The 12439-nt window shown below is 44.5% G+C and overlaps 1 pseudogene; it reads right to left on the reverse strand.

The window, feature by feature from the left end:
• LOC121844652 overlaps nt 1-12439 on the reverse strand; it is a 51260-nt pseudogene that overhangs the window by 20341 nt on the left and 18480 nt on the right.

Genomic DNA, 12439 nt, shown 5'->3' on the forward strand with positions numbered 1-12439 from the left:
GGAAGGAGGAGAGAGAGGGGTAGAAGGGAGAGATAGTGAGGAAGGATAGAGGGGGGAAAGGAGGAGAGAGAGGGGTAGAAGGGAGAGATAGTGAGGAAGGAGAGTGGGGGGAAAGGAGGAGAGAGAGGGAGGAGACAAAAGAAGAGAGAAAAGCTAGAATCAAATCAAATTAGATTTGATTTGATTTGAAAAGCTAGAATGATTGTCATGAAGAAGCGTGTGTGTGGAGGAGCATAGTGGACAAGGTATCAGTCTGAAACTAGAGTAGGGTGGACAAGGTATCAGTCTGAAACTAGAGCATAGTGGACAAGGTATCAGTCTGAAACTAGAGCATAGTGGACAAGGTATCAGTCTGAAAAACATGGTGGACAAGGTATCAGTCTGAAACTAGAGCATGGTGGACAAGGTATCAGTCTGAAACTAGAGTAGGGTGGACAAGGTATCAGTCTGAAACTAGAGCATAGTGGACAAGGTATCAGTCTGAAACTAGACAAGTATAGTCTGTGGACAAGGTATCAGTCTGAAACTAGAGTAGGGTGGACAAGGTATCAGTCTGAAACTAGAGTAGGGTGGACAAGGTATCAGTCTGAAACTAGAGTAGGGTGGACAAGGTATCAGTCTGAAACTAGAGTAGGGTGGACAAGGTATCAGTCTGAAACTAGAGTAGGGTGGACAAGGTATCAGTCTGAAACTAGAGTAGGGTGGACAAGGTATCAGTCTGAAATTAGAGTAGGGTGGACAAGGTATCAGTCTGAAATTAGAGTAGGGTGGACAAGGTATCAGTCTGAAACAGAGTAGGGTGGACAAGGTATCAGTCTGAAATTAGAGTAGGGTGGACAAGGTATCAGTCTGAAACTAGAGTAGGGTGACAAGGTATCAGTCTGAAAAGAGTAGGGTGGACAAGGTCAGTCCAGGTGTGGACAAGGTATCCGTCTGAAACTCATGGACAGGTCAGTCTGAAACTAGAGTAGGGTGGACAAGGTATCAGTCTGAAATTAAGTAGGGTGGACAAGGTATCAGTCTGAAACTAGAGTAGGGTGGACAAGGTATCAGTCTGAAATTAGAGTAGGGTGGACAAGGTATCAGTCTGAAATTAGAGTAGGGTGGACAAGGTATCAGTCTGAAACTAGAGTAGGGTGGACAAGGTATCAGTCTGAAATTAGAGTAGGGTGGACAAGGTATCAGTCTGAAACTAGAGTAGGGTGGACAGGTATCAGTCTGAAACTAGAGTAGGGTGGACAAGGTATCAGTCTGAAACTAGAGTAGGGTGGACAAGGTATCCGTCTGAAACTAGAGTAGGGTGGACAAGGTATCAGTCTGAAATTAGAGTAGGGTGGTGGCATATCCAGGTTTACCTCGTCAGTGTCTCACACACACAGGGTGAGGTAAAGTAGTGGAGGTGTCCAGGTGTAAACGTTTACCTCATCAGTGTCTCTCACACACAGGGTGAGGTAAAGTAGTGGAGGTGTCCAGGTGTAAAGGTTTACTAAATCAGTGTCTCACACAGGGTGAGGTAAAGTAGTGGAGGTGTCCAGGTGTAAAGGTTTACCTCATCAGTGTCGAACTCACACAGCGCCTCGACGGGGAGCAGCTTCTGAGGGGTGTTCCTGCGGAACTGGAGGGGGAGAACCTGTAGACTGCGCTTCTCCAGAGCCTTCACACGCTCATCAAAGTGGTCCATGGCCTTCGCCTGGTCCTGCACCACACACACACACACATTTTTTTAAAGAGCATTTTGGATTTATAGTTCTAAGGCTAATACGTTTGTCAAAATGTAAATGTTCTTGATTGAGTTATGAGTTTAGAAACCAGCCTGATAAGCAGACAGAACTGACAGACCAAAGAATTGTCTCTGCTATATCCAACAGCTTGTCATTGTTTGACTGAAGCAGAAACAGATCTGCCCCTGAGACTTGTAGTAAACTACAGTAGTGTAGAGCCCACTGTTAGTAAACTACGGTAGTGTAAGCCCACTGTTAGTAAACTACGGTAGTGTAGAGCCCACTGTTAGTAAACTACGGTAGTGTAAGCCCACTGTTAGTAAACTACGGTAGTGTAGAGCCCACTGTTAGTAAACTACAGTAGTGTAGAGCCCACTGTTAGTAAACTACAGTAGTGTAAAGCCCACTCTCAGTAAACTACGGTAGTGTAGAGCCCACTGTTAGTAAACTACAGTAGTGTAGAGCCCACTGTTAGTAAACTACAGTAGTGTAAAGCCCACTCTCAGTAAACTACAGTAGTGTAAAGCCCACTCTCAGTAAACTACAGTAGTGTAAAGCCCACTCTCAGTAAACTACAGTAGTGTAAAGCCCACTCTCAGTAAACTACAGTAGTGTAAAGCCCACTCTCAGTAAACTACAGTAGTGTAAAGCCCACTGTTAGTAAACTACAGTAGTATAAAGCCGACTCTCAGTAAACTACAGTAGTGTAAAGCCCACAGCTAGTAAAACTGTTGTACAGCCCAACTCAGTAAACTACAGTAGTGTAAAGCCCACTGTCAGTAAACTACAGTAGTGTAGAGCCCACTGTTAGTAAACTACAGTAGTGTAAAGCCCACTGTTAGTAAACTACAGTAGTGTAGAGCCCACTGTTAGTAAACTACAGTAGTGTAAAGCCGTCTCTCAGTAAACTACAGTAGTGTAAAGCCCACTCTCAGTAAACTACGGTAGTGTAAAGCCCACTGTTAGTAAACTACGGTAGTGTAGAGCCCACTGTTAGTAAACTACAGTAGTGTAGAGCCCACTGTTAGTAAACTACAGTAGTGTAAAGCCCACTCTCAGTAAACTACAGTAGTATAAAGCCCACTCTCAGTAAACTACAGTAGTGTAGAGCCCACTGTTAGTAAACTACAGTAGTGTAAAGCCCACTCTCAGTAAACTACAGTAGTGTAAAGCCCACTCTCAGTAAACTACGGTAGTGTAAAGCCCACTCTCACTAAACTACAGTAGTGTAAAGCCCACTCTCAGTAAACTACAGTAGTGTAAAGCCCACTGTTAGTAAACTACAGTAGTGTAAAGCCGACTCTCAGTAAACTACAGTAGTGTAAAGCCGACTCTCAGTAAACTACAGTAGTGTAGAGCCCACTCTCAGTAAACTACAGTAGCGTAAAGCCCACTGTTAGTAAACTACAGTAGTGTAAAGCCGACTGTTAGTAAACTACAGTAGCGTAAAGCCCACTGTTAGTAAACTACAGTAGTGTAAAGCCGACTCTCAGTAAACTACAGTAGTGTAGAGCCCACTCTCAGTAAACTACAGTAGCGTAAAGCCCACTGTTAGTAAACTACAGTAGTGTAAAGCCCACTCTCAGTAAACTACAGTAGTGTAAAGCCCACTCTCAGTAAACTACAGTAGTGTAAAGCCCACTCTCAGTAAACTACAGTAGTGTAAAGCCCACTGTTAGTAAACTACAGTAGTGTAAAGCCCACTGTTAGTAAACTACAGTAGTGTAAAGCCCACTCTCAGTAAACTACAGTAGTGTAAAGCCCACTCTCAGTAAACTACAGTAGTGTAAAGCCCACTCTCAGTAAACTACAGTAGTGTAAAGCCCACTGTTAGTAAACTACAGTAGTGTAGAGCCCACTGTTAGTAAACTACAGTAGTGTAAAGCCCACTCTCAGTAAACTACAGTAGTGTAAAGCCCACTCTCAGTAAACTACAGTAGTGTAAAGCCCACTCTCAGTAAACTACAGTAGTGTAGAGCCCACTGTTAGTAAACTACAGTAGTGTAGAGCCCACTGTTAGTAAACTACAGTAGTGTAAAGCCCACTGTTAGTAAACTACAGTAGTGTAAAGCCCACTCTCAGTAAACTACAGTAGTGTAGAGCCCACTCTCAGTAAACTACAGTAGTGTAGAGCCCACTCTCAGTAAACTACAGTCGTGTAAAGCCCACAGCTAGTAAAACTGTTGTACAGCCCACTCACGTCCAGGTCTCTGATGAGGCTCTCCATCTGGTACATGTCCTTGAACTCTGGTTTGTACTTCTGGTCCACCTCTTTGTCCATTCTCTTCAGAAGGTCCTGGGTGTCCCGGGCCTCTTTGTGGAACTGGAGAGAAAACAGACCCCGTCAGGAAAAACACTGTAACAACATCACTGAAAGCAGCTACGGTTTATTTCCATGAAGTTCGACCGGCAGCCAGTCGGTCTCTGCCTGAACCAACTCTGTTCACGTACCACGACAAGTCTGTAACTCAGAAGCTGTTGTTTTGTACAACACATGCTGATACACAAGCCTGTCCAAATCTAATGACCCTGTTCAAACATTCAGGATTTCTTCAACTGATGCTTTCTGAATACTTGTTGCTGTGACTCACCTTGTGGTTGTGGTCCGTACGTTTCAGGTGGTATCAAGGTTAAGGTCAGGTCAGGTTATAGTATACTAAATCACCTTGTGGTATTCGTCCATGTGTTTCAGGTGGTATCAGGGTTAAGGTCAGGGTATACTAATCACCTTGTGGTATTCGTCCATGTGTTTCAGGTGGTATCAAGTTTAAGGTCAGGTCAGGGTATACTAATCACCTTGTGGTATTCGTCCATGTGTTTCAGGTGGTATCAGGGTTAAGGTCAGGTTATAGTATACTAATCACCTTGTGGTATTGTCCATGTGTTTCAGGTGGTATCAGGGTTAAGGTCAGGTCACAGTATACTAAATCACCTTGTGGTATTCGGTCCATGTGTTTCAGGTAGTATCAGGGTTAAGGTCAGGTCACAGTATACTAAATCACCTTGTGGTATTCGTCCATGTGTTTCAGGTGATATCAGGGTTAAGGTCAGGTTATAGTATACTAAATCACCTTGTGGTATTCGTCCATGTGTTTCAGGTGATATCAGGGTTAAGGTCAGGTCAGGTTATAGTATACTAATCACCTTGTGGTATTCGTCCATGTGTTTCAGGTGATATCAGGGTTAAGGTCAGGTCAGGTTATAGTATCCTAATCACCTTGTGGGTCCATGTGTTTCAGGTGGTATGAGGGTTAAGGTCAGGTCAGGTTATAGTATACTAAATCACCTTGTGGTATTCGTCCATGTGTTTCAGGTGGTATCAGGGTTAAGGTCAGGTCACAGTATACTAAATCACCTTGTGGTATTCGTCCATGTGTTTCAGGTGGTATCAGGGTTAAGGTCAGGTCACAGTATACTAAATCACCTTGTGGTATTCGTCCATGTGTTTCAGGTAGTATCAGGGTTAAGGTCAGGTTATAGTATACTAATCACCTTGTGGTATTCGTCCATGTGTTTCAGAGGTCAGGGTCAGGTCACAGTATACTAAATCAGGTCCATGTGTTTCAGGTGGTATCAGGGTTAAGGTCAGGTCACAGTATACTAAATCACCTTGTGGTATTCGTCCATGTGTTTCAGGTAGTATACTAAATCACCTTGTGGTATTCGTCCATGTGATTCAGGTTATCAGGGTTAAGGTCAGGTTATAGTATACTAATCAGTCCATGTGTTAAGGTGATATCAGGGTTAAGGTCAGGTTATAGTATACTAAATCACCTTGTGGTATTCGTCCATGTGTTTCAGGTGATATCAGGGTTAAGGTCAGGTCAGGTTATAGTATCCTAATCACCTTGTGGTATTCGTCCATGTGTTTCAGGTGATATCAGGGTTAAGGTCAGGTCAGGTTATAGTACTAATCACCTTGTGGTATTCGTCCATGTGTTTCAGGTGGTATGAGGGTTAAGGTCAGGTCAGGTTATAGTATACTAAATCACCTTGTGGTATTCGTCCATGTGTTTCAGGTGGTATCAGGGTTAAGGTCAGGTCACAGTATACTAAATCACCTTGTGGTATTCGTCCATGTGTTTCAGGTGGTATCAGGGTTAAGGTCAGGTCACAGTATACTAAATCACCTTGTGGTATTCGTCCATGTGTTTCAGGTAGTATCAGGGTTAAGGTCAGGTTATAGTATACTAATCACCTTGTGGTATTCGTCCATGTGTTTCAGATGGTATCAGGGTTAAGGTCAGGTCACAGTATACTAAATCACCTTGTGGTATTCGTCCATGTGTTTCAGGTGGTATCAGGGTTAAGGTCAGGGTATACTAATCACCTTGTGGTATTCGTCCATGTGTTTCAGGTGGTATCAGGGTTAAGGTCAGGTCAGGTTATAGCATACTAATCACCTTGTGGTATTCGTCCATGTGTTTCAGGTGGTATCAGGGTTAAGGTCAGGTCAGGTTATAGTATCCTAATCACCTTGTGGTATTCGTCCATGTGTTTCAGGTGGTATCAGGGTTAAGGTCAGGGTATACTAATCACCTTGTGGTATTCGTCCATGTGTTTCAGGTGGTTCTCCTCACAGATGAGCAGGTTCAGGTACTCCTTCCAGTCTGCATGCACAGCCTCCATATGAGCCTGACAGGTGGAGTCGAGTTCCGTTACATCACTGTCTGTTTGCTGCTTTTCATTCACATTCATTTTTGAGGATTTTAATCTCAGTAGGGGTGAATCCTAACTTCCACTAAAATAGTCTGATTTGACCTTTGTCTCCCATTGACATCAATGCATGACTTAAGTCAACATTGACTAAAGAAGTTGGATTTGCCCCAATAGTAGAATGATAGAGGGTAAATGAAGTGTGAGATGTGTGTATGTGTGTGTGTGTGTGTGTACCTCAATAACATTCATCCCAGGATGGTCAGTGGAGATGTGTGTGTGTATGTGTGTGTGTGTGTGTGTGTGTGTGTGTGTACCTCAATAACATTCATCCCAGGATGGTCAGTTGAGATGTGTGTATGTGTGTGTGTGTGTACCTCAATAACATTCATCCCAGGATGGTCAGTGATGAGTGTGTGTGTATGTGTGTGTGTGTGTGTGTGTGTGTGTGTGTACCTCAATAACATTCATCCCAGGATGGTCAGTGGAGATGTGTGTGTGTGTGTGTGTGTGTGTGTGTGTGTGTGTGTGTGTGTGTGTGTGTGTGTGTGTGTGTACCTCAATAACATTCATCCCAGGATGGTCAGTAGAGATGTATGTGTGTTGTGTGTGTGTGTGTGTGTGTGTGTGTGTGTGTGTGTGTGTGTGTGTATGTGTATGTGTGTGTGTGTGTGTGTGTGTGTGTGTGTGTGTGTGTATGTGTATGTGTGTGTGTGTGTGTGTGTGTGTGTGTGTGTGTATGTGTATGTGTGTGTGTATGTGTGTGTGTGTGTGTGTGTGTGTATGTGTATGTGTGTGTGTGTGTGTGTGTGTGTGTGTACCTCAATAACATTCTTGCCAGGATGGTCAGTGGAGTGTGTGTGTATGTGTGTGTGTGTGTGTGTGTGTGTGTGTACCTCAATAACATTCATCCCAGGATGGTCAGTGGAGATGTGTGTGTGTGTGTGTGTGTGTGTGTGTGTGTGTGTGTGTGTGTGTGTGTGTGTGTGTGTGTGTGTGTGTGTGTGTGTGTGTGTGTGTGTGTGTGTGTGTGTGTGTGTGTGTGTGTGTGTGTGTGTACCTCAATAACATTCTTGCCAGGATGGTTGGCAGCGATGAGTTTATCTCCATCATCATTCAGCTTGGTGACAGTGGCCTCCTTGGACTCCAGACACTTACTGATGAAGTTCTGGTGGGAGATTTAAAAGAGATACAAGTCTCTCTTCACGTTCCAACACACGTAACGTGTAGGATCAGGTGTCAGATAACGTGTAGGATCAGGTGTCAGATAACGTGTAGGATCAGGTGTCAGATAACATGTAGGATCAGGTGTCAGATAATGTAGGATCAGGTGTCAGATAACATGTAGGATCAGGTGTCAGATAACGTGTAGGATCAGGTGTCAGATAACGTGTAGGATCAGGTGTCAGATAACATGTAGGATCAGGTGTCAGATAACATGTAGGATCAGGTGTCACGTAACGTGTAGGATCAGGTGTCAGATAACATGTAGGATCAGGTGTCACGTATCGTGTAGGATCAGGTGTCAGATAACGTGTAGGATCAGGTGTCAGATAACATGTAGGATCAGGTGTCAGATAACATGTAGGATCAGGTGTCAGATAACGTGTAGGATCAGGTGTCACGTAACGTGTAGGATCAGGTGTCAGATAACATGTAGGATCAGGTGTCACGTAACGTGTAGGATCAGGTGTCAGATAACATGTAGGATCAGGTGTCAGATAACATGTAGGATCAGGTGTCAGATAACATGCAGGATCAGGTGTCAGATAACATGTAGGATCAGGTGTCAGATAACATGTAGGATCAGGTGTCAGATAACATGTAGGATCAGGTGTCAGATAACATGTAGGATCAGGTGTCACGTAACGTGTAGGATCAGGTGTCAGATAACATGTAGGATCAGGTGTCAGATAACATGTAGGATCAGGTGTCAGATAACATGTAGGATCAGGTGTCAGATAACATGTAGGATCAGGTGTCAGATAACGTGTAGGATCAGGTGTCAGATAACGTGTAGGATCAGGTGTCAGATAACATGTAGGATCAGGTGTCACGTAACGTGTAGGATCAGGTGTCACGTAACGTGTAGGATCAGGTGTCAGATAACATGTAGGATCAGGTGTCAGATAACATGCAGGATCAGGTGTCACGTAACGTGTAGGATCAGGTGTCACGTAACGTGTAGGATCAGGTGTCACGTAACGTGTAGGATCAGGTGTCAGATAACGTGTAGGATCAGGTGTCAGATAACATGTAGGATCAGGTGTCAGATAACATGTAGGATCAGGTGTCAGATAACATGTAGGATCAGGTGTCAGATAACATGTAGAATCAGGTGTCAGATAACATGTAGGATCAGGTGTCAGATAACATGTAGGATCAGGTGTCAGATAACATGTAGGATCAGGTGTCAGATAACATGTAGGATCAGGTGTCAGATAACATGTAGGATCAGGTGTCACGTAACATGTAGGATCAGGTGTCAGATAACATGTAGGATCAGGTGTCAGATAACATGCAGGATCAGGTGTCACGTAACATGCAGGATCAGGTGTCAGATAACATGTAGGATCAGGTGTCAGATAACATGTAGGATCAGGTGTCAGATAACATGTAGGATCAGGTGTCAGATAACATGTAGGATCAGGTGTCAGATAACATGTAGGATCAGGTGTCAGATAACATGTAGGATCAGGTGTCAGATAACATGTAGGATCAGGTGTCAGTGTAGGATCAGGTGCCAGATAACATGTAGGATCAGGTGTCAGATAACAAGTAGGATCAGGTGTCAGATAACATGTAGGATCAGGTGTCAGATAACATGTAGGATCAGGTGTCAGATAACATGTAGGATCAGGTGTCAGATAACATGCAGGATCAGGTGTCAGATAACATGTAGGATCAGGTGTCAGATAACGTGTAGAATCAGGTGTCAGATAACATGGTAGAATCAGGTGTCAGATAACATGTAGGATCAGGTGTCACGATAACATGTAGGATCAGGTGTCAGATAACATGTAGGATCAGGTGTCACGTAACGTGTAGGATCAGGTGTCACGTAACGTGTAGGATCAGGTGTCAGATAACATGCAGGATCAGGTGTCAGATAACATGCAGGATCAGGTGTCAGATAACATGTAGGATCAGGTGTCACGTAACGTGTAGGATCAGGTGTCACGTAACGTGTAGGATCAGGTGTCAGATAACATGTAGGATCAGGTGTCACGTAACGTGTAGGATCAGGTGTCAGATAACATGTAGGATCAGGTGTCAGATAACATGCAGGATCAGGTGTCACGTAACATGCAGGATCAGGTGTCAGATAACATGCAGGATCAGGTGTCAGATAACATGCAGGATCAGGTGTCAGATAACATGCAGGATCAGGTGTCAGATAACATGTAGGATCAGGTGTCAGATAACATGTAGGATCAGGTGTCAGATAACATGTAGGATCAGGTGTCAGATAACATGTAGGATCAGGTGTCAGATAACATGTAGGATCAGGTGTCAGATAACATGTAGATCAGGTGTCAGATAACATGTAGGATCAGGTGTCAGATAACATGCAGGATCAGGTGTCACGTAACATGCAGGATCAGGTGTCACGTAACGTGTAGGATCAGGTGTCAGATAACATGTAGGATCAGGTGTCAGATAACATGTAGGATCAGGTGTCAGATAACATGTAGGATCAGGTGTCAGATAACATGTAGGATCAGGTGTCAGATAACATGTAGGATCAGGTGTCAGATAACATGTAGGATCAGGTGTCAGATAACGTGTAGGATCAGGTGTCACGTAACGTGTAGGATCAGGTGTCAGATAACATGTAGGATCAGGTGTCACGTAACGTGTAGGATCAGGTGTCAGATAACATGTAGGATCAGGTGTCAGATAACATGCAGGATCAGGTGTCAGATAACATGCAGGATCAGGTGTCAGATAACATGCAGGATCAGGTGTCAGATAACATGCAGATCAGGTGTCAGATAACGTGTAGAATCAGGTGTCAGATAACGTGTAGAATCAGGTGTCAGATAACATGTAGGATCAGGTGTCAGGTAACATGTAGGATCAGGTGTCACGTAACGTGTAGGATCAGGTGTCACGTAACGTGTAGGATCAGGTGTCAGATAACATGCAGGATCAGGTGTCAGATAACATGTAGGATCAGGTGTCACGTAACGTGTAGGATCAGGTGTCACGTAACGTGTAGGATCAGGTGTCAGATAACATGTAGGATCAGGTGTCAGATAACATGCAGGATCAGGTGTCACGTAACGTGTAGGATCAGGTGTCAGATAACATGTAGGATCAGGTGTCAGATAACATGCAGGATCAGGTGTCACGTAACATGCAGGATCAGGTGTCAGATAACATGCAGGATCAGGTGTCAGATAACATGCAGGATCAGGTGTCAGATAACATGCAGGATCAGGTGTCACGTAACGTGTAGAATCAGGTGTCAGATAACGTGTAGAATCAGGTGTCAGATAACATGTAGGATCAGGTGTCAGATAACATGTAGGATCAGGTGTCAGATAACATGTAGGATCAGGTGTCAGATAACTGTAGGATCAGGTGTCAGATAACATGATCAGGATCAGGTGTCAGATAGACAGGTGTCAGATAGGATCAGGTGTCAGATAACATGCAGGATCAGGTGTCAGATAACATGCAGGATCAGGTGTCAGATAACATGCAGGATCAGGTGTCAGATAACATGTAGGATCAGGTGTCAGATAACATGCAGGATCAGGTGTCACGTAACATGCAGGATCAGGTGTCAGATAACGTGTAGGATCAGGTGTCAGATAACATGCAGGATCAGGTGTCACGTAACATGTAGGATCAGGTGTCAGAAGTCACCCTGAATATATTACTCTGTCAGTGCAGATGAAGGAGAGTGTGTGTGTGTGTGTGTGTGTGTGTGTGCCTCTCTACCTCATACTGTCTGTGACGTGCAGGGTAGTCCAGGTTAGTATCGCTCCAGTCATAGTTGATCCTCTCCCCTGCCTGCTGGTCCATCCAGTACAGCTCATTAGTGCAGCGCTGCATGTAGTCACGCAGGCTCAAAAGGTGGCGCTGTCGAGCACTGGAACTGGCCTGGGGAGGGAGAGGAGAGATAGTTACTATAGACTGGAACTGGCCTGGGGAGGGAGAGGAGAGATAGTTACTATAGACTGGAACTGGCCTGGGGAGGGAGAGGAGAGATAGTTACTATAGACTGGAACTGGCCTGGGGAGGGAGAGGAGAGATTGTAACCGGAAGGTTGCAAGTTCAAACCCCCGAGCTGACAAGGTACAAATCTGTCGTTCTGCCCCTGAACAAGGCAGTTAACCCACTGTTCCTAGGCCAGTTAACCCACTGTTCCTAGGCCAGTTAACCCACTGTTCCTAGACCAGTTAACCCACTGTTCCTAGACCAGTTAACCCACTGTTCCTAGACCAGTTAACCCACTGTTCCTAGGCCAGTTAACCCACTGTTCCTAGGCCAGTTAACCCACTGTTCCTAGGCCAGTTAACCCACTGTTCCTAGGCCAGTTAACCCACTGTTCCTAGGCCAGTTAACCCACTGTTCCTAGGCCAGTTAACCCACTGTTCCTAGGCCAGTTAACCCACTGTTCCTAGACCAGTTAACCCACTGTTCCTAGGCCAGTTAACCCACTGTTCCTAGGCCAGTTAACCCACTGTTCCTAGGCCGTCATTGAAAATAAGAATTTGTTCTTAACTGACTTGCCTAGTAAAATAAAGGTAAAAAACAATTTTTTTTTTTTTTTAAACACAGACACAGGTACAGACACAGGTACACATAGCATGGTACTGCAGGTGTAGAACTCACATAGAGCTACTGTACATAAATACACACTCCTCAAGCTCTCCCTGAGTCCATGCTTCAGATGAAGTCATTATTAAAGTCAATCTTACCAGGAGCTTGTTGTACTTCAGCTGGAGGGCACTGGCAGAGTCCTAGAGAGAGAGAGAGAGAACGAGAGGAGACAGAGAACGAGAGGAGACAGAGAGAGAGAACGAGAGGAGAACAAGAGGAGACAGAGA

This window comes from Oncorhynchus tshawytscha, unplaced genomic scaffold (genome assembly GCF_018296145.1).
Source record: "Oncorhynchus tshawytscha isolate Ot180627B unplaced genomic scaffold, Otsh_v2.0 Un_contig_3732_pilon_pilon, whole genome shotgun sequence".
NCBI lineage: Eukaryota > Metazoa > Chordata > Actinopteri > Salmoniformes > Salmonidae > Oncorhynchus > Oncorhynchus tshawytscha.